This window comes from Topomyia yanbarensis, chromosome 3, assembly GCF_030247195.1.
Source record: "Topomyia yanbarensis strain Yona2022 chromosome 3, ASM3024719v1, whole genome shotgun sequence".
NCBI lineage: Eukaryota > Metazoa > Arthropoda > Insecta > Diptera > Culicidae > Topomyia > Topomyia yanbarensis.
The window spans coordinates 279,367,923-279,392,237 of NC_080672.1; the positions used below are offsets into that span (position 1 = coordinate 279,367,923).

Sequence of the window (24,315 nt, forward strand, 5' to 3'; positions counted from 1 at the left end):
TCATCTTAAGTAATTATTTGATTGGTCACAATCACTTTTGGGGAGATAAATTATTTATTCCTGTACGCATGCAGGTACGATCTGGACTGACTGACGATCCCGACAGATCGAGGCACGAAGGCGATCATCATAAACCGGGTTGCCAGAAGGACTAGAGAAATTGGCATAATTTTACGCCCGTTAGCACCAATAACATGCAAAAGGCAATGTTGCTCATTACGGTTGCCAATAGTTCTGTACGAAACAACATCCTGTTATAATAGCTTTTTAGAATTTCTTCATAGCCGCGAAACAATACCCTTTTGTTAATATTTTTTGTTATTAGAGTTTTTTGGACCGGCATTCTTTGCCAACCCTTTTCTTATTCAAAACTATATCATTTTCAGATTTCTCAAACCATTTTTCCTTTATTTGATATATTTAGATTTTCGTTTCGTTGATTAGTCAAATAGAAAGACTTGATAAAGTGCACTTTAAAATTTCACTTTCCCATATTGCCTATAATAGCATTGCTACTTTGAACAAATATGCAATCCCTGAAAACAGATAATACCTTGCTGACTACAAAACAGAACATGAAACGATTTTGCGGAAAATAAATTTTTCTGCTAAAATGTGGACCTCTGCTCTTATGTGTTTCTAAAGGGTATATGGACACATTATGCGCCCTAAAATAACATTCTTCAAGTTATTCGAGTGTTGCTTTAGTGTAAAATAAAAACTTCAAAAGTTCTATAAATAGAACAGTTTTTAAGGGACACCCTGAAGCTTCTATTTGGATCCCTCATGTAATGGAATAAATGATCTAGCTTGCATGTCTTTAGTAAATTTGACTAAAATGTGTTGTTCAACAACTTCTTCGAAGACATTTCAACTTTATATCGAATCGTAAAAATTAAATTTTAGATCTTCTCTTCAAACAAAAAGATGGGCCTTGCGAAGTACAACAACTTTCCTAAACATATTATGAGGCTAAATAATTTGGTTTTAGCAAAATGTTAAAATTCCTGCTTAATTTCTTTTCTAGACTACTGTGCAGTGCTTTAATGATGAAGTCCGATTATTTTTGGTTTGCGAGCTAATTTACTGCCGAGCGTTTATAAACAGAGTGGCAGTTATTTATTGTAGCCCAATAAAAATATATTTTTTCTCGCAAAAAATAAAAATTTGTTGAAATGAATCTTGAAACAATACATTGTAGATTGCCCCTATTTGAGATGACATATCCTCTCACGCAATATGAACAGCTCTCTTCAGTCTTCAGGTCGACCCAATGAAACAAGCTGACATCTGTACCTGATTGTTAATTTTTTTCGAAAATAATATCAGTGCATAAAAATTCTCACTTCTAGGTGCCCGGCAGCACAAATTGAATTCGTGTTAAACATAGTGCTGCCCGTTCTAGGAAGCGAGGGTAGTGCAGAAGAACGGCATTAGCAGAAAAAGGAATAAAAAGTGAAAAAAACTGCTGGTGTCACGTTATACAGAACTTCCGTTTCATTCATGATATTTTTTGTTATGTTGGAAACAACTTTTCTCTGTGTGCTATGTTTCAAACAAAATTCATAACGACTGTCAGCGACTCACAAGCCAGGACAGAAAGCTTAACTTTCAGTCGACGAACGGACTAATTAATCTTTTAGCTAGTCCTGAAGCGAAAATCGTTAAATTTTCAAACGACCTCGGGCTACGCGAACCAAAAAAAAATAATAAACTGGTTCCGAGTAGCACCGAGCTGAAGGTTTGCAGGGTGGCGTGCGGACCGGAACAGTCGAAGTGTTATCTAATATCAAATTAATTATGCTCCGCATTCGGGATAACTGGTTGCACCGATTTTGTAATTATTTACATTTTAAAGGCTTTTTTACTGCATGAAAAAACTATTTCAATCCATCTAACAGTGTGGTGAGCCATTTTTTGTAACTCTCATAACTATCAAACTAACTAACAAACAGAAAATTCATCTATAAAACTGCTATAAACAAACTATAGACAAGCTACCAAAGTCGATGTGATTCGAAATAACAATTCAACATACAATCCACGTTCCCATACTGGAGTTCTTAGAGACCAAAATGTGTAATTTATCTGGCGAACCTACCTTCTCCCGTTACCGGGGCGAACTACGACCAATATCTTCGGCACTCTCTATGACCGGGCGAGCTATGAGTGAATTTCTACAGCTTCGATGTGGAGAAATAGGCCCGTAGCGTGTTAATACCCTCTATCAGTTGGTTAACTGTGCATCCTTGAAAACTTGATTCCAACAGTTTGAAGTGAAGTCTCTATATCGACAACACCATCGGGTGTTCCTTGTTCGGGAAACTGCTTGCTTGTAGTGCTTTAATATCATCTCTGTGGCATGAAATAGAAATACAATGTACATTATTCTACGGACCAGGGCACTGCGGGTGAAGTTTATCAGAACGCAATCTATTCGTTTATGTGAATTTAATTAAAATATATTGAGGCAAAATGAAATAAGCAGAACATTGTGGATAAAGCAGATTCATAATGAGCCCCTACGAGGGAAAGCTGTCTCTACATCTGGAGGCAATTTCAACAAAGTTGGCCGTGCTGGGTATAACAGAGAAAGATGAATGGCCTGAAGACATTCTTTCTCTCTCTCTCTCTCTCTCTCTCTCTCTCTCTCTCTCTTTCTCTCTCTCTCTAATTGATTTGATTTGCACACCAGAACAAACTCTAATTGTGAATGACTGGAAAAGTATCATCCGAGTTTAAGGGGTTATATCCACTTGAATCTCAAAAAATAGGTTTCCGCTATTTTTTATTTTATAGGTATTTATCATATTTTTGCGACACAATTTTGCAATGTTCTTATAATATGTTTTAAGGAGTTTCCTTATAAGTAGCTCTTAAGAGGGTGTTTTATATGGTTTGTACATTTCTTATAAAAGAAATGTATAGAATTCGCTCAAACTTTCAAGATATTTTCCGAGGCCCGCAGGGTCGAGTCTTATATACCAATCGACTCAGCTTGAAGATTTGGGACAATGCCTGTGTGTGTAGGAAACAGACAAACTCTCATTCGCGTTTCTCAGCAATGGCTGTGTGACCTGTGTTTCGTTGGTCACAATAAATCCGTGGTCACTGGGCCAGCTTAATATAGACCCCTAGAAATTTTGTTATATTTGTAAATATTGTCAGTAAATGTCTAAATGTGAAATAAATGTCATAGCTTCCATGTTTACATGTTTGAAGGATGTTTATTTCATGTTTAGTAGTTTTCGGTTGGTGCCCGTCAGTATTTATTTATTTATTTATTTATTTATTTATTTATTTATTTATTTATTTATTTATTAATTTATTTATTAATTTATTTATTAATTTATTAATTAATTTATTTATTAATTTATTTATTTATTTATTTATTTATTTATTTATTTATTTATTTGTTCATTTGCTTGTTATTTATTTATTCCATATTCATTTATTTACACTATTTATTTACTCAATTATTTATATTATATATCAGATAGTTTATTTACTTATTTTGTTCATTTGTTTATTTTGTGAAAATTATACAATGTAAAGGTTATGCATGCAACCAATCTGATCTAAAAATTCAGATAAACTTTTCATCGGGGCACCAACCCATACATTTTTGTAAACAACGTTTTCCCCTGCTACGCTGTATACGAGAAAAGGTCATCGATCGCGAGTGGAGATGGTTTCCGGGGGCACGGGGGAGATAAGAAGGGCTTCCCGCGTCGAAAACAAGTTCAATTACTAAAGTTCGGTCCGTGGAGTGAAGAACCGCGGCAGCGTCGTCCCATCGCAATACCGGGACTGTGCGTTTCATCCGTTTTGTAGTTTGCGCAAAAAGTGGGATCAGACAGATCCGAAGAACGATCCACCCGTTATTTTTCGGTACGGTTTAGGATCCCAGTATAGTGTTCTGCTGGCAAAGGCCAGGAAAAAAACCACAAGCGAGTGCACTATTGGTCAAATGATGCCACAATAGGTGTCGAAAAGTGCGCGAAGTAACTCGCGAAAGTATAGAGCTATTGTACCACTCCCGGACCATTTTCGAAACGCAGGCCACACGTTACACGGCCGAGTTGCCGCCGCATCTGGATCCCGACCGACGGAAGCACCCGGTCTGAACACTCGTCTGCTGTTCCAGTACCAGTTCGTCGCCACCCAGTCCCCGGAAACCCATCGCAGCAGCAAGTCGACCAACGTTCGTCCCGGCCGCAACGATATTCCACACAGCTAAAGTGGAATTAATTGTATTATGCGCAAGTATTTTGTGTCTGTCTAAATAAAATGTAAGGTCTTGTCTATATAAGCTGTTTTTGTATAATTCGTGACGTCCTTGAAGTGAATTAGTCTGCTATTTTGTTCATTTTGATAATTATACTTTGCCCAGAGACCATCGGTAGGGTTGAAAGTCCACCCGTGTGAAATTCTCCAGGAGACCGCGGTAAAACGACCCAAATGCTCGTGTTTTAGTGTACCGTTAAATAGAGTGAAATGTGAGTCCGCGTAAGAGTTCGTAAACAGAGTCGTAACAGCTGCACCGATGTAATGTAAACTAATTTCAAATGAAAGACCTAACACCCAGAGAGGACGCTATTAATTTGTTTTTGAGTCTGATGTTTATTTCCTTATTTACTGGCGAAATTGACATCATAGATAAATACTTTATAAATTCTTAGCTGCGAATACTTTTCGAACGAGCTATATATTGTTGAAATCGGATCATTATCAAAAGATATCTAGAAATCATTATCTAAAAATAAGATCAAAATAAGCAATCAACTAATATCACCAAATCTTCGAAGAAATTATTGAATATAATATGCCATTTCTTTTGATATTGTGTTTTCACAGATTGATTCCCCTACAAGTAAGATATTTTCATTAATTTTGTTTCAAGTGATTTTATTGAGATGATGTCTTCAGCAACTGCATAGCTCTTTCTTTTCGAACAATTTTGCTGAAGACACTACCCAAGTAACAATTTTGGTGACATTTAAGTTTTATAGCGTTTAATAAAACTAATATTAAACACTTTCCATGCCTACCTAATGGTTTTATGAACTTCCTATAGAGTGCTATAAACTCATGTTATGACTAGTTGACCCAGTTTTATTGTCATCAGTAAAACCTGGTATGCGAACTACTATAGGAGTAATAGTTTTATTATAGTTGTTTTGTACTCCTTAAGTGTAATACTAAACCTACTGCATAAAACCTTGGTTCATGGTTAAGAACCTCTCAAGGGGTGATTGACTGTCATATTTGGAGAAAAAAAATCGTTCTATACATACCATCAAAACTCAACCATTACAAAGTTATTGAACTTTTTGTGTTAAAAACTTATTTGTCTTAAAATACCTCTAACTCAAAAAGTATACTTTGTATTTCAAATATTTTAGGTTCACTGGGAAGGTAAGAACATTTCGCATTGAGTGATGGCTTCACATGTTTCAGCTCAAAAGCTTAAGTAGCCTTTTCAAAGTAGTTTATTAAAAATTAAACAATTTTAATCGATTTTCCGTTCATTTCTTGAAAATCCTAACAGTTAACTTCATCATTTTAATAATCCAGATTGTTAGTCTTGAAGAGCTGCATAATTCATTCTTTGACATGATACACTTACCTTTTCTTATTTTCATGAATTTGTGTTATGCAACTTGGATATATTTATCTCATTTTCACTAATCCCAGCTCTAATTGAAAAAGTATGGCACTTATTGTACTTTTTTTTTCTTTTTATTCGAAAGCCAGGAATATTTTACAGAGAAAAATGTTTTAATACCTTTCAGTTAAGTGAATTTAGTATTCTTTTAGAAGTACATTAGTTAGTGCTATTATTAGCATTTTTGTTAATTTTCTTAAAATTGTTAATAATAAACATCACCATTATTATCATGGAAATAATGCATCTCAGCAAGTTCTATAGTTCTTTCTTTGACTCCATTTAATTACCTCTTTTGGTTTCGACGCAAAATCGTTTTTATCACATCGTTTCATGTGCAAAAATAACGATTTCGAACCCACTACATTTGTGGCGAGGTCATGCTGTGTTAACTATTAAATAGCAGCAAAATGAAAAGAGATATAGACAAAGTGTCAAATAAAAAGTTATAGAGAACATTGTGGGGCATCAAATGTACAATAGTAACGATAAATTTTGTTGATTAATAATTAGAAAAATTAAAAAACTCTCCAAAAAACACAAATTTTGAGTTATTTCGTTAGTAAAAAATCATTTAGTACACTTAACTAAAAGATATTTGTACATACACTGATAGGACACTTTCTCAGCTTTCCAATGAAATCTTGTAAATAACGATATAAAGCATATTTTTTAGATTAGAGTCTTTTAAGCACTTGCAAGTCGGTTACAGGAAAAATATAGTAATGAAATTACAAAGAAATGAGAAGAGATAGGAATATGAAATCCATGAACAAATTGTGAATCGTCCTAAAACCCAACTTTTGGATAATGGATATTGCTATAATCATACTTCATTATTTCGAGAAAATTAGCAAAAACCTCCTCAAAAGCACTAACTTTTAACTACTTTACAGCTAAAAGATAATTAAAACTAATTAACTAAACGATATGAGAACACCATTCAATAAGAAATTTTCTCACCTTTCGAATGGAACTAAAAGATTTAAAATACAAAGTATACTTTTAAAATTAGAAGTATTTTAAGACAAATAAGTTTTTTACACAAAAAGTTCAATAACTCTGTAACGGTTGAGATTTGATGGTATGTGTAGAACAATTTCTTTCTCCAAATATCACAGTCTATCACCCCCGAGAGGTTCTTAATCATGAACCAAACACCCTGTATGAGCGCTATAGACCCATCATAAACCTGTGTAAACCAAAGTAAACAAAGAGTACGAAAATCTGGTGACAATTATTTTCACTCCTTAGTGTATATCAAGCGCCTCACAGGAGTAATTGTTTTCAATTGGTTTTATTATACAAAATTAAATAGCTTGTACGTTGGCATTAAACTACGATAAAGCTGTCTTATGACTAAAATATTTGTTTTATGTTAGTTTTATTCCAGCTCTAAAAAAGTATTCAGACCCGTTTCAGAATCATTCTTAAAACTAGTACCCTAAAGTTTTATCGTGGAAGTCATAACCAAGTTTTATCGCGTAACTACGGAACAAATAAAATGACAACTGCATAAAACCATGACAACATCATCGGCTGCAAGAAATCCTTCTTAAAACCAAGATAAAACAATGATAGATCCTCCAAGCATTTTGATTGTTACTTGGGTAAGTTTCTATCTTGTATGCTTTAAAACTTGTAATATTTTATTTGTTGTTCAATATATTGCGAATCTTTTCTAAAATCCACATCGAGACATTTCAGCCGTGCGCCACCAAGCCGTGCGCCGAATTACGCGCGTGTTCACTTTGTATTAGTGCAAGCGAAAAAACGGTTTGACGATTTATTTTTGTTTCATTCGCACTCATTTGTCTCACATATAGCAACAAATCGACGAAACGCTAGTTTATTTCGGGATAGGCTATAGTAATGATTTGTTTTAATGCACCAGTCGAATTTTATTTCGATAAAAATGAAAAGGGTGATATAAGCACATGTTTTGTATTTCATTGTGTTCCACCGCTATGAATAGGTCCGAACAATTTTGTCTGTATGTACCTTGATTGCTTACCAGTGCGCAAACTTCCATTGGCCAGATTAATTTAATGATTTCTTCAAAAATATGGCGAACTTTCTCTCATTGGTTCGTTTGTCACCTCAAAAATACATTAAACTTTTTTATTTTGTAGCATCGTGTAATATATGAATGGGGGTTTATCGGCTATGCAGTTTATGGTAACAACAAAAATTATTATTTTTAGATTCCTTGAAAAAGCTGGAATAAATCTCTGGAACGTCGGAGTTGATTAGGATACATCGTTTTTGCCGCTACCATAGACTGCATAACCGAAAAAAACCCCATTCAGTCCTTACAATCGAAAAGTTCACATTCACAACGACAATTTTTCTCAAAAACGACCATTTTTCAAAAATCTCCTATGCGGAATCTCTTGATGATTTTTAAGAAAATTGATTTCTTCTACAAAAGTGCTTCAAGTATGCATAGCACCGTGACTTTCTGAGTATCCATTTTTTTTGAAAAACCAGCGAGCAAACATATCTTCATAAACATAAAATCTTGTGGAAAAGTTCCTATATACTTATTTCGTGTCCCCCTGTATATATTTTTGCATGGCTCAAATTCGTACTCATTCTGCGTACAGCCGATGATTTGAAAAGTTCGGATTAATTATGGTTAAACCCATCAAATTGTTAAAAGTGTTATGGATTCATCTAGGATGAGAAGATGCAATTTAAGAAAAAAATATTCCATTGTTCCTAAAAAAGTATATAACTACACCTTTGCCAATGACATAATTTTAGTAAAATAACTTACAAGAAAGTTGACAAACCTTGATTTTAGGGAATTTAATCAATAAAATCACAACAGTGTAAGTATTTGTGTCACTTTCATAAAGAAGTATTGGAGTTAGGCAAAAATATGCCTCTTTCTATCAATTTTGCTGTAATTCAAAACTACCTATTAGAACACTGATTTAGTACCACTTTGTTATCAATCAGCAATATTTTCACTTCCAAGCTAATTTATCAAACTGCTTTTACTAGTTATGAATTAAGAGGACTTCTATAAACATCTGTTCAAATATTAACGATCTTGTTCATGGTATGCCTCGATTGGAAACACGACACGCAGCTGCCTACTTTTCCTTACTTCCGTAAATATTTTCGAAAACAAAATATAGAATTTAAAATTTCCATTTCCAGTCATTGTAACTTTCATTTATTGCTCATCAGAGTTGATATAAATTGCAATCAATTGGTGTAAGAAATTCTGTACGTCGCCGCATTGAATTCATATCTATTTGTCGGATGAATACATTTTCTGTATTTCTAAGAAATATTGGACTTTTTTACGATAATTTAACATTTTGTACTCTCAGAAATTTTAGCCGGTATCAATTGCAAGCGGTTTTTGTATGCAAATATATTTTACATCGCATTCAATTCTTAGTTATTTGCTGGATAAGTGAAATTTATGTACTTCTACGAAGTTTCATTTTTTTTTAAAATATAGATTTCTCCAGAAAATATAACTGAAATAGAATAGAAAGAATGAGTGCCTAATTTAGATCTTAACCTTAAAAAAATTCAAATAATCGAGTTGATGCCGCCTTATAATAGAAATACGGATAATAGAGTTACGGATGATCGAGTGTATGCATAATCAAGTCTACGAATAATCGAGTATGGCATGTAATTAAATTTACTTTTTGCTTTGGATAGTGTAAAATCATGTTTCCTATCAAACCTGCAACAATTTCTATCACTATTTTCATTATGTGCTGCGATATTATAAATAATATCCACCTTCGTTATTTGTCCGTTCTCACTCAAACGACGGCACCTAAAATATTTGCAATAGTTAATTCGCACTTCCCTGCATAAAATAATTATTCATTGATGCGTATTGTTGATTTATTGCATATGTTTTAAAAGCGTGGAGGTGTAAAACATTAAATTAAATCTACATGGTGGAATATTGCTTGAATCAACAGTAAACCAATCCATCGACCATGCGTCTCCACCGAATTTCTTCCCACAGGAAGTGCGTGGTGCTGTGTGATATTTTTTGAGCATTGTGTTACAGCGCATGGTGCTGGGTTTTCATTTATTCATGATAAAGAAAAAAAGTAGTAGTTTGATGTTCATTAAAGAAGCTTTTCCATTTAACTACGGGACAGACCACGAACTTACTGCTGAGCAGGAGTTATAAGTTGTAATGCGGATTTTTCAATTTAACACAAACAGCATAAAACGCTTATCTCCTGTCTGGAGAACGAAATTCCAATGATGGATGGCTACAAATAGAACTTGCCGATTATACGTAGCACTGCAAGAGCAACGAAGTTGCTGTGATGTTTCACATTCATCATTGCAGAACCGCAGTCCTTTGTATAGTTAGCGTCTGATTTTGAACAGTTTTATACGAAAAAAAATCGGCATCGCTAAAACTTCAGCATGTGATACAATGGGCTAGTCCCTTTCATTTGAAAGTAAAAGTAAAGTATTCTGTCGGGGGCTCCAGAACAACTTTTTATTTTAAAGATTTTTTGTTTGAAAACTTTGGTTTTTCAATGAAACAGGTTCACATTTTTGCCCCTAGATAGTATTTTAGACGTTGAAATATTAGCAAAAGTGAGAATCTGATGGACAATTTCATTGTGTACAACTTTGTAGATAACTACATCGCGATCTAAAATCGCCAGAGAAAGCAATTAATTTTTTATCAAAGTTTCTAGATTCACACGGGGCCTATTGGTCAAGAAGCTTTATTCCAAAATCATTTTCATTTGTAAAAAAATGGATTGCCTTATTGTAACAGTGCGCTCAGAAGAACCTGAATGCTAGCAAAGTCCCACATTTAAGCGTAAAAAGCATAATTCCAGATTCCGCCGTTTTATGCGCACCCATGATATTTTAGGAGCGTGGAGATATAGAGATGAGTAGATAAAATTTGAACGAAATTAAGACTCTTTTGAAAGATGCTGGGCAATGCAGCAAAATGAAACAGTTTTTTTTCTGTCACAGATATATTTGCTTCTTGTTTTTTTTTCTTCACTCATTCTGGAGTATGCTTGATGTAATCTTGAATCAACCTTTTTGCTCGTTAGCATCTTGTGGGATATATTTGGCCTAAATTTTAACTTTACATTTGATCAAACTCGATTTGATATTTAGTCATTTGATTTCGATTGAGAATCGTGATTGACAGTTTCATGAAGGATAGAAAAATAATTCGATGAGATTTATGTTCAAGTTTGTTAACTTTTGGTAATCGCTGTACATTGAACAAAAATCGCAATAGTAAATGAGAAATAAAGGTTTTGTCTATTGTACGAAGATAGCGATCTCAATATAAAAGTAGATATAGAAAGTATCACCTTTACCCGAAAGACGTGTTACTGTTAATGTTTTCAGAACTAGTCTAGTTAACTGGCAACTCTGTCTTCTTGATGTGTTGTCTTTGCTCTTATCTCATATTATGAGGGAAATCTTCAATAAACAGACTTTTATTACTTTGAGAATTTACTGAATGTATGGTCCAGCCTGATATTTTCTTGTTCGTTTTCTGTTGTGACCCGTGACAATGAGTAACGACTCCGGAATTTCTTCTTAAAGGATATTATGAAACATGGCTTAGTTCATTTTTCAAAGATTATGTGAAGTGTGCTCGATTTGGAAATAAAATTTGAGGACAAGCAAAAATCTGCATCTATAAATTCCGATGAAATGAATCTACCCCAAAAGATAACAAACATGGATCCAAAACTCGAAGAGCTTTTTTTCTTTTTCAATCATCTTTCTTTTAATGTTGATAAAGACAAACAGGATTCTCAACCCAAAATTGCAATAAAACCGTCGTTTATTACAATGATTCCAACTATCTACTTTAGTTTATTCAAATATAAAGCTTTGAATTTAAGCCAATTGTCTTTTACCAGGCAGGTTAGGATCAGGAAGAAGGGTCACTCTAGTTTACATTAGCTATCCCCTAGAGCGAGAAAAGAAATGGAAAAGGCATGATAAAATCCGTTACTACATTAATCAACATCTTGAAAAGGTATAAGATTATCGAATAAATTTGGTCAATACCTTTCCACACCTCCTTGTTCATAAAGTGTCATTTTCGCCTAAGACCCGGAGAAATCTGAAAATATATTTTTTCTGCTGAGAATGGATCTTTGTATGCATTGAAATTTATCTGAATTTACCGTTCATTTAAACCCAACATTTTTTTGTAAGTCTTTGTTAATCGACTTCTTAATCCAAAAGCCCAGCGCACACCTAAAACTGATAAAATTTTAATAACTTTCTCGGATGATTTTACATCGATTTATTGCATTCTACGAAGTTGTAGAAAATGGGATTGTTCATCAGATACTCACTTTTAGTATTCTTTGAATGTCTATAGTACCAATTAGTAGCAAAAATGCGAATTAATTTCATTAAAAAACTTTAAAATAAAAAGTTGTTCTAGACCCCCTGATAGAATATTTTAATTTTACTTTCAAGTGAAAGGGAATTTTACTTTCAAATAAATAGGATTCCTTACTTTTATATCCCAATGCCAATTTTATATATCCCAATGCCAATTTTTTTTTAATGCCAGATGCCAATTTTTTTTAATAAAGTTGTTCGACAAAGACACCGTGATACAGTATTGTTTTTGATGTACAGATCATGTCAGATTTCAAGCGAGGAGTCACATTGCATAGTTGTTTGATTCGCATTGCTATGTAGTTGCTGTGTATATATCAAACTTTAAGAGTCACTTCGCTGCATGATCGCTAAATAAGAAGCCATTGAGGATTTTATTTGCAGTTCCACGCATGGTGTCTCTAGTAGAACAATATTTAAACTAATAAATCAGTATCGCTGAAGTAATCTAATGTTTAGATACTCCTCTTTCATCTGAGACTAAATTTGAAATGTTCTATCGAGGGGTCTAGAACAATATTTTTTTTAACATTTTGATGATTATTTTTGAAGAATGCATTTTAATAAATATCTCTCAGAAGATATCTCACTTTTAGGGAGATGAATCTTTAGACATACAGTATCAGAAGGATGAGCTTGTTCTGTTAATAAATACCTCCTAAAACACCACTGACCGACATTTAGCCAATTTCACATTAATTCACATTTTCAATTTGAATAATATTTTTACTCGGGGTATTTTTTTGTCTCTGGTAGAACAATATTACCACAAACAAATCAATATCACTGTAGTACTCACCATCCGGAAACTGGCTTCTCTTTTGAACGAGACAAGATTTGAATCGTTCTTCCTAAGGGTCTTGAACATTTTTATTTTGGAAGAATAAATATCAAGGTCATATACATATGGACACTTCATTACTCATTTGTACGTTGATCTAAGAAAATACCTTCTTTTATGAAAATTGATGAATAATTGATAGCAGAAAATAAATTCGTAGTTAAGGATTTGTTTGTTCTATAATTTGTGTTCTTTGAATTCAATTAGTTATGTGTATGTATTGTTTAATATTTCAATTTAGAGCATTTTTTCAAAAAAGAGCTCTTTAATCAAGAAGTCATTTTTATATGAACCGCTTTCAATAATTACAGTGCTTGTTAATACATATGTTATAAGAAGATTGGCCTGATATCTGATTCCTACTTAATAATATCTGCTTCCTACTTAAATGGTAAGTGAGATAAAACTGTCTTTGTGAATTAACCTTCCGAAATTGGTTGAAATTTCAAATATTTTATCTTTCGATCAATGCACTAAAATATTGTTATATTTTGTGAATTAACCTTGAAAAGACTACAATATAGAAAAAAAAATTTCTATCAAGTATATTTATACAAATGAGTTTTCGGTTCAACATAGGGTTGTACACCTGTTAAGTAGTATCATTTTCGGATTTTTCAGATCATTTTACTTTTATTTGATGTATTTTGATCATCTGTTTCGTCAACTAATAAAATCAAAATAACTGATAAAGTGCACTTTACAATTTCAACTTTCCTATATTTCCTATTATAGAATTGCTAATTTGAACAAATAAACATTCCCAAAAAAACAGAAAACACCCTGCTCTTCCAAACATTTTCTAACCCCCCAAACACCATTTTTGTTAACGACCTATTGAGTCAATTTGTCAACAGTTTTTACGGCATTTAATTAGCAAATTGACTCAATAGGTCGTTAACAAAAATGGTTAACAAAAAAAAATGGTAAAAATAGAACTTACCGTGATGGGGATCCATCGTCGCAGCTTTGGGTGAAAGCTGCCGACACCGTGCAAATCAGCAACACCTGTGACCATATATCACAGACGCTGAGACAGTCACAATAGTCGATAAAATAAAATCACTCAGGCAGGCAATTGGTGAGGAAACAAACAAAACTGGCTCATTCAATGAGTTTCAACGTCGCAAATGCTTAGTGTGGAAGTTTACCGTAACTTAACTTTTTGTCGGTTCCGACAGCATGAAGTAACAAGTTACTTGTCCGGACATGCCGTAGACTCAGGTGATTCGCATTTCTAATGCCAAAAGACCCTGACTCCTACGGTAGCAGACAAAAAGTTAAGTCGCCGGTGAGCTCTAAGCTTGCATATATGATCCTTCCACGCTTTTCTAAACTTTCTCCCTTCAACACATTGCTCTCCCTTGAGTACTATGGCTCTCTATGGAAGGTGAAGTATATTGAAAAATATACTTCACCTTCCAGTCCCTTGCTAATTAACTGCCGTAAAAACTGTTGACAAATTGACTCAATAGGTCGTTAACAAAAATGGTTAACACAAAAAATGGTAAAAAAATTAAATTGAGGACCTTCCAATGTGTTTTTAAAGGAACAGTCTTGAGATCGTGTTTAGATTCATAATTTTCAAGTAAACTAAAAACTAAAATGAATCAAATCGAGCTAAACTGTTCAAAAAATCCAAAAATCAATGATGAATTTTCGACGTAACAACATTTTCATAGGAACCCCGAGCAAAAATATATTTCGAAGAAAAATAAATTGAAGTTTTGTTTTGAGAATTTCAAGACACCTAATTGCTAACACGAAGCAGGCTAAATGGTGTCTTCGAACGATTTCATTAACGTTACAAATCTCTGACAGTGTGTGCTTACTGATTTAATTTCCTAAAACGGAAATATCTGTTTTGAGCTACTCATTTTAATACCTAAAAATTCAACATCAAAATGTTAAAAAAAAAATGTTCTAGACCCCCCGATAGAACATTTCAAATTTATGCTAGGATGATAGGGGAGCATATAAGCATTCGATTAGTTAGTACTTTGGCGATACTGATTTTTTTGTCTAAATATTTTCTGTTAGAGATACCTTGCCACGGATTATCTTTATGAGTAGGCGAAAATATTTTGTACGTTGGGTTGTAGCCTAAGACGGATACTGTGGGTAAGAGCGACACCTTGTGTTTCTCACAATCTGGAAAAATTCAGCTAAAATGTACTGGTACTAAACCTGTTTAGAAGATTTTTTTTCGAAAGATACTGTTACTTAGTGGTGCAATTGTGCCTTTCTCATTTCGCCAAACTTCGACTTCAAGGTTTATTATGTTCAATATAACTGTGGAAATATCTATTACATTCTTAGTACATTTTGTACTTATATACAATGGCTCGCCAGACACGAACTCGATGAGCTACGTGTTGACAGTGAGACACTTGAAACAAAAAAAAATATACTTAATTAGCCTAATCAGTATTAGTTCAATGTTGGCTTTATGCTAATTTGCCATGCGGGGGCGCCACAAACAAACCACTCCCTAGCTTAGCTTGGTATGCCTTGTGATATAGTGGTGGATTTAAGATGACGTGATTAAGAGGTGAGGGGGGGGGGGGGGGGTTTCATGCACCTCTGGCTATGCTCATGTTAAAATCCAAAAAAATATGCCTGTCAAAAAAATTGGCCCTCCGCAATTAGGTTGACGTTTTACAGAGTGATGGCATATCCTTTCTATATTAGAAAGCATTAATGTGCCAAAATCCAAAAAAGTCAATTTCTGTCAAGATTGTTTTCGAGTTTACTACAAATCTCAACGTTTCATGCATTTTAAAAACATTTGGCGTCAAAAATACAAATTAGATTTAAAAATATTCCTTTACTCCTCCCTTTGAACATTATTAAGTTCCTGCTTCTATGGACTCAGGAACCGTCGTAGGTGGCCAATGTGGTCAAAGCGACAAAGGTTTGTCATTAGTGATCTAGGCTTGCAAATCCAACTAATGTTGCACCCATTTTAAAAGGGTTGCATAATTTTGAAATCATAGTGGTACTACTTTATTTGGAAAATTTGGAGAATTGTCGTCACAACGCATCGAAATGTAAAAACTGTTCAATTTAATAGATCTTTCAAATTAAAATGCTTGAAAAACTAACATCTAAACAATATGATTATCAATTATCATTAAATATTTTCAAATGGATTGGTGGTTACATATATAGAATCCTTCTATGGACGTCGAGCTATAATTGTTTTGCAACGTCATTAATTTTTGTGATGTTGATTAATTTCCAGCATCCAGCTCCAGATAGCCGAGCAAAGCATATTCAATGCTAAAAAAGCAACTCATATCGATGACCGCGCTATACTTCGTTCCACTTTTTCAGTGCACACTCCTATAGAGCTTGAAAGTTTCTACGAGCCACAATGCTAATTGTCATTATGGGATCTTGGTGACTATCGATTGAATTGCGAATCGAGATTGGTCTGGAAATATAATCCTTGTATCGTTCGGTGTATCATTGTATGTGATGATTAAGCGAGGACGTTGATTTTTTTGCGAGTAACGATTGGAAATTGTACTGTTTGCCATTGTGTAACTAAATAGAATAAGTTGAGCTTAAGGATAATAGTAATGTAACTAATTGTTTCTACTTAGAATGCGGCATAAGTACGACAATTTCGACAAGAGAACGAAATGTGGAAAGTTTACTTTTCACAGCAGCAGAGAATGTTAGATATAGAAGAAGTATAGAGGTGAATGTTGAAAAAGGTGAAATACATTCACCGAAACTGTCGGACATTGAAACAACAAATCGTTTTTGCTGTTTTATTGACTGCTTTGCTGAAACTCGCATAATAAGAAGAAGTATAGAGCACTTCTTGTCTTTGGAATTTTGTTTCAGCTCTTTAAAAATTTAGTCATATATCTTTAAAACCTGTTACTATACCTGAGTGTTGACATATTTTAACGAATAACAATTCTTCCATCCAAAGGTCGTTTATCTTTTTCTCACAATCTTTGTCTGTAATAGGCGCAATTTTAAATTTAAAGAGCTATCGTGACGACATTGCCTCGCTCCCAACAGAAAGGCATTCATAGTTAAGTGCATTTTTCTAATCGAGCTCTGATTCTCCGCTAGTGGCAAAGCATTCTGTTTGACCCTGAACGACATTGATGGATCACTCAGTGGGGAACCAAAGGTGGAAAACTTCTGCATAGCATGGTGGCTTTACTTTTCCGTGACCGAGTAGGAAAAACCAGTTTTACTGAAATTTATCTTCTTGGAAAGGCCTGTTTGAATGTAATTCACTCCATCCCTCAGTCGTCGTTGCCGTAGGTCGCTTGTTCCGGCTGTGACGTACAACCCGCCACGAGCATCATGCCGTTCCTCGTTCCCCATAGTTCAAACGTGTGAACATCACCGCATAGTGAACCTACTAACCGACAAAGTGGGTGTTGGGTAGCGTTGAAAAAGTTTTGTGGAATCCAGCACTCAAATTACGTCATATCCATATTCTTTCCATAAAGGTGTGTAATAGGGTGACTACACGAAAACTTGTGTATATCTTCTGGAGAGAAGTGAATCTTTCGGTGAATGTGCTCCATACACTTACAGATTGTTGGGGGTTGGAGAAGAAAATCTGGTGTGAAAGTGTCAGTATGCAAATCCTGAATGTAGACATAGTCCGTTTCAATGAGGAACGTTTCTCGGAAAATTCCTGAATGGGTGGGTGGCATCGCTCGTCCTTTCCAAAAAAAGAGAGCAAAATGTTTTTTATTTGATGTATAGTTCGTGTCACTTGAGGATGAGGTAAGCCGCGACAATCCTCAACATGAGATTGTGACACAATATGCCGGGGAGAAACGCCGAAAAAGTTAGCATGAAATGCCTGTGTAATTCTGACAAACGGGACGCGTTCAATTGGTGTGGGATGATAAACCTACATCTTCGCTGTTGTGCTATCTTATGACAAACGCCATTTTTAAGTTAACTGAGTTAGATATGCCATGTTACTGAATTTTAAAATCTCTACAATGTGGCATTTTCAGAATTTGTAAATTCTGCTGGGTTACTGAGATATAGCGAAACACGACTATGACAATTTCTTGCTAACTTGTGACACCAAAAAAACAGACAAGTATCCTACACTGATAAAAATCCAAAGGTTAATTCTATTTACTTCAAACCACTTAAACCCATGTGAAGAAGAAATACTAATGCTATCACGCGCACACATACCTTCTATGCGTCAACTGTATAAACTATGTATGTACGTACACCCATAAGTTATATGTGCGTATTATTTATAATAATAATAATAATAATAATATAGTATAATATAATATAATATAATATAATATAATATAATATAATATAATATAATATAATATAATATAATATAATATAATATAATATAATATAATATAATATAATATAATATAATATAATATAATATAATATAATATAATATAATATAATATAATATAATATAATATAATATAATATAATATAATATAATATAATATAATATAATATAATATAATATAATATAATATAATATAATATAATATAATATAATATAATATAATATAATATAATATAATATAATATAATATAATATAATATAATATAATATATGCATTGTTTGTCGTAGTTTGGAATTTCAACCAAATGTAACATATTTTATTGACGGCGCCGGTGGTTGAGTGGTTAGCGTGACCGTCACTCATTCCAGTTGGCCTGGGTTCAATTCCAGACGAGGTCGTTGGGATTTTTCTGAGGTGAAAAAATCTGTGGTCACGTCTTTTTTCGGAAGTGAAGTAAAGCCGTTGGTCCCCGGTCCATGAAATTGGTGGATCGATATCTAGTCCAGGTAGTGAAGTCACCTCTCTGGCGTCGGTAAAGAAGAAGTATATCCAACTTCTATACTCTACTAACAAAAATATCCTCCTCCCGTGACACTTGTGGAGTGCGCAGTAGTATATACGGCCTCTAGCAAAAGCAAGTATCGGACTAACCATTCCTTTCCTTTCCTTCCGCGATCTACGTTCGGGCCTGGCCGGCGCCGGTATTGATCAGAAACACTTTAGGGTTACCAGGAGTTGCACATTGAAAGATGTTTCGCTAATCCCAAGCATAATTATCTACTGATTCCCTGTGCAACTTCAGCTAGTCCCGATCGATATCGGAGTGGCAGCCAGGGGTGGTCGCACAAGCTCAAGCTCAAGCTTAAGCTCAACCAAATGTAATATACTTTATTATTAGTTCGAATAGCAAAAATTTCGCATGAATTCATAAAACTTAATTTTTCTGGAGCATAAGTACATATTAATGGATCGTTTTACATGTTATTTTCTCTTGGATCGTTTTGTAAATATCCATGAACCACAATTTAACGTTGAATCAATACATAGCATTTCTAATGTTCATTTTTACATGTTCCATGCACCAAAAAAATTATTTAGCAAACATTTTCATCAAATTTATGGAACTTTTCTAAAATTTTATTGCTCCATTTTGTAATACCATGGAAGATTTTTGTCGATATTATGGAATCGACGTATTTTAATGTACATTGTTAATATTCTATGGATCAATGTCAGTTAATTTATGGCGCAAAATGTAACATTTTATGGAACATTTCCAATATTTTTATGGGGCATTGGTTGATTTTGATTGCTCTTTTAGTACTATTTTAGTGCTCTTTTGCTACCATTTTATGGTTTAATTTTACATAATCTATGGATCAAATCACCCTTTTTTATGTATCATTCACACTGTTTTATGGATTTTCAGTTTTGTTTTATTGAACATGGACAACTTTTTTATGGATCGTTCTACAATTCTTTATGGATTATTTTAAATATTTTATATGCATTTTCCTCGTATTCCAAGTCGTCCGGGGAATAGTTCTGATCAATTAAAATTGAATATTCGATTGCTGTATGAAATTGTTGTTATTGTTATGTTTTTTTTATATTTCGTTTATTTGACACGGCTCATAGCGGTAGCTTAACGGAGCCTTGGATCGTTTATGTGTGTACAATATGTAAAAAATAAATGGGGACCGTTTAATTTTTTCCTGTCCTCCACATCAAGGTCAACATCGTTAAAAGTGCCTTGGTGCTCGCGACCAGATGTTCTTTCCTGCTTCTTGCACTTACGGGTGACCAATGTAAATCCGTCGTCATTCTTATTATCTTCATCACCGATGTTACTTACAGTTGTTTCAGGGGTGCTGGATGCTGCTTTGACAGTTGTCAATATGGACTGAACAGCTGCCACAAATTTGGCAACCGTCTGTGGTTCAGGTATTGGTATTGAAAATTCTTTTTTGGGTTGGTTTGCCGTGGATGTGTTGGCAATCGGTAGAGATGCATTCTCCTCTGTATCTTCCGCGCAGGGTTGTCCGTAGTGCGCTGTCTGATTACAATACATGCACGTAGGAGTTTGGGTGCATAACGTAGTTTGATTATTAGTATCTTTGTGGGTTTTGAGTTTTATAGTCAAGTGGGAGGGGATAGGTCTTTCGATCCGCATGCTCACCACTAGAACACCGTTAGGTGTACCCGGGAAGAAATTTCTCCACGTATCACGTGTAACGGATTCTACTTTTCCGTATTGCGACATGTATTTTGCGATTAGATCAGGAGGGGTACGTGGTGATAGGTCATGTAATTTTACATCTACATAGTCTTTTTCTATATACACGGGAATCTTAATTCCAACTTTATCACTTTCAGCCACGTGCTGCAAGTTGTTCTGCAAAACGAAACGTTCGGCTTGTGCTAACGTGTTGAATGATATGAGCACTACATTGCGAAGATGATGATACTGTAGATACATAACCTCCTTGAGCTTTAGCTGCATCTTCACCTTCAGCAGGTATTACACTTCACGAAAACTCAATCTTATTGAACAGAATTTAAAGTCAACGACCGCTGTATTGGGTCGGAGCAGAGATTTTTCGTCAACTTTACTCATGATGGCAAGAATAAATTAAAAGTTTTCTTTGTTCACGAGACAATGCACACTAGATCGAGAGGTTGCTAGTTGTTGTTTACTTGGTTCGATTGTACGTCTGGCTTGGGCAGAAATAGAAACTAGACTGTGATTGTTATGGTTATTATTCTGAGTATTAATGTAATTGCTGTTGCCGTTGTTTGCATTGGTGCTGCTGTTGTTATTGTTGTTGTTGATATTCCTGTTACTGTTTTGTAGTTGGTATAGTTTTTTATGTTGCTAAAGTTGCTGGTGTTTTTATTGTTCTTATTGTTGTTGTTGATGTTGTTTGTATTCTTCTTTCTTCGTCTGCGATTTGCCTTCTCAGCTTCTTTTTCTTGCAGGCGTCGTTTACGTTGTTAAGAGTCATATAGACAGGTCGTTATGTTTGAGTTTTTTTTATGTCAGCCTGCAGTTCCGTAAGCAGAGATTCTATGTTGTCAAGTGTTTCGTGGGTGACTTTTTGAAAAATTCAAGGATGCGTTTCGACTTCGTCTCATCAGAAACCGACGCTAACTTATTATCGGAATAGATTTGCGCCGGCTTGACGCTAAATCCGTAATACGAAAACACATTTTGTGTTTCAATCCATCCATCCATCCATAACTTTATTGAGTTGGGATTTGTGCCTTTAACAAAGACTGGTTTCACCAAAAATTTTCGCCGTCGTGAGAAATTTTGGTGTTTACCCAATTTTTTCTCCATAGGTTGAAATATAGCATAAGACTTTTTGGTTTTTAAATTGTGAATATAGTGCGTGGTTAGCTACAATTTGCGACATGATGGTGATATTTAATTCGTGCTGCTGCTTCATAAGCTTTCGTAATTGTATTATTTCCATTCAGCTGTTCCGTGAATTCAGCTCGACATTCAATGCAAAGAGGCAGAACGAACGAAGCAATTCTTCACTATTTCGTTGACTCTCCGTACCAGCAGCATGAAAGCTTCTTCGGCACGTGCCAGCACATTTCCACAGGTGCTTGTTGTCACTAATTTCACACTTGTTTATACCACAGTTTTCCATTCTTACGGGACGGTACGTGGTCAAATGTGTTGAGAAAAAAATGTAAATAAAATTGTGCCTTTTTACACTTGCGCGTTTGCGTGTTAAAATAAAGAAAGTTAAAGTAAAATAAGCGCGCGATGCAGCCGGCGCGAGTCTAAAGGAAGCGTCCGGTCGGTCGGACGGTTAGACAAGCATAATGTCATCGTGTAACAGCGGACTAACATATATGCATATAGATAAGCTGCAATCCTGTAAGAATAGATAATTTGTGCAAAGTTTGCCCCATACGTCATAGTTTTACACTTATCAAATGGGTCTATTTATGTAAATTGTGAAATTGCATATAACTATGACAAGTTAGTAAAAAACTTTTTTCACGGCTAATGTTAAGCATAAAATTAGCTATAAATTGCAATAGACTAAGCATTTATTTGATGAATTAAGTGAACTGAACTCATATAAATGAAATAATGTTTTCCATTGCAAATTTACTTTGGCTGTTACAAAACAAACAAATATTCATTAAAAAAGATAGAATTAACAGAAGCCTCCCACTATATAACAAAACGTGCAAAGAATAAAAAGTCATATAATGTGAGAGAATGATACAACTGCATTATGATTTTACTGCAAATTTTTCATGGTTTTTGCGTTCCACCAGTACTTTTTCTCCCTTAATGGCACTAAATCCATATTATAACACACTTACCTCTTATGCAGCTCATTCAAAATCGTTTGTCAGCAAAACCAAATTTTTATGCATGCATTCATCTAGATTATTCTCTAGAATTTAGCAATTCTCAAACCGTTTTAGAGTGCCAGTACATATATTGAGCTGCTCGGTGAGTAACCGTACTGGGTTCAGCAACGGAGGTTGATTTATCCTCCAGCTGTGTCACATTTTCGTATGTCGCTCGGCTTTTGTACGTTGCAGTGGTTGGCTTCCTGAGGCTGCTCCGAGTCATCAGTAGCATTAATCCTAAGTCAATGGTCAGTAAATTTTCTCTTTTTATTTATTGTATTGAGTATTGGCTATGTAGAATAGCGATCCATTTCATTTATTTATATTCTCGCGCTAAACCATAACTATTACTACAGCCCGTAGATTGGAAAAAAACAAAGTGGAAAACCCAAACGAATTACATCTACTGTCCAAACAACACTCACTTGGTTCTTGAAAATCTTCCACTGATTGGTACACACAACAGAGGTCAATGTTTTCTATCTACAAACGAAGCAGCCCTCTCGGCAAAACAAAAAAAAAATTGTAAATATCTCCTTTTTTGTATTCGCAGTCTTCGATTTGGATGTCCAACGTAATTGACGCCACAGAGGGCTACACAATTACGCGAATTGATGTTTGTTTATGTATTCTCCGCATAACGATCCGCAAATCACGTCAACAACCCACACTCACTCCAATAAACATTCACGTCCGTTTCAACTCCAGCCAATCACCAATCGAAGCTATGCTTCCCAAACATTGAAAATTTGCACACTGCTTTCTACCGAATACCGTTTTTTTACTCGAAAACCAAATCTGTAGATCAACCGTGTCAGTTCTCCGTGCTTTTGCTGCTTTTTATTTTACCGAATAAATTGAACAAATAATCGTGTTTTCACACATAAACAAAAACATACCGGCACTACGCCAAAAAAAAACGACACTCGATTAAACGCACTTCTCCGTCTGACCTATTAGAAGCAAATGCGGCCTCGATATTAACGAGTATTTAACTCGGGCATCAGCAAAAAATTATATACATGAACTTAATCTATTCCACGAGTTGATTACAACAATCCCTTCTCTACACCTTTATCGGTCAATGCGCGCACCTCACGCGGGCGGAGATATCTCACGACAGTTAATGAAAAGCAGAAACACAGATTTTTTTTCATTCTAACCGTCGGATAACGTTTCTCCATTCATGAATGTTTTACTCATACTTTGTGCTATCGACCAGGATGAGCGATACTCCGTTTCCGGAAACATAAATTGACAATGTGCATCGAGTAGGAGAAGCACTGAAACCAGACACCCCCAGCGTCCTTCACAGCACTAACCTTTCAATGCTTCTTAGAATTTGTGAATTTGACGCGCTATAGCTTCTTCCATAGCAGCACTATTGGCATTCCAAGATTATACGTCACGTAAATTGGCTAAAAAGCAACATCAAATGAATCAGCGCTAATCACACATTCAAGTCCAATTCGTGGCAATATATCTCATTTACGTAACGTTCCACACATCAACTGACTACCTGGAGTCCTTTCCAATAGCTTTTATACGACAAGCTTGCATTCGTTCTCGCGGAAAGTGCATCTCCCTGTTAATTCGGAAAAGTCTGAGCGGGAGATATTAGAGAACCGGTGTCGGAAAATTCTCCCTACTCAGTTGGGATCCGCAATGAAGAAAAATATCGCAATTGTTTGAGCACTGCG

At 34.8% G+C, this 24,315-nt stretch overlaps 1 long non-coding RNA gene across 2 annotated transcripts in view; it reads right to left on the reverse strand.

Annotated features, from left to right (window-relative positions):
- Window positions 1–24,115, reverse strand: part of LOC131688616 (uncharacterized) — a 58,390-nt gene extending 34,275 nt beyond the window's left edge. Inside the window, exons 1-3 of one of the 2 annotated variants that reach the window (XR_009305265.1) lie at window positions 23,938–24,115; window positions 22,583–22,852; window positions 2,102–2,355 (exon numbers count right to left, since the gene is read on the reverse strand). This is a non-coding gene — a long non-coding RNA (uncharacterized LOC131688616). Of the gene's footprint in view, window positions 1–2,101; window positions 2,356–22,582; window positions 22,966–23,937 lie in introns of both variants that reach the window. The other variant, XR_009305264.1, reaches the window with a different exon arrangement.
- Window positions 24,116–24,315: the final 200 nt, after the last annotated feature.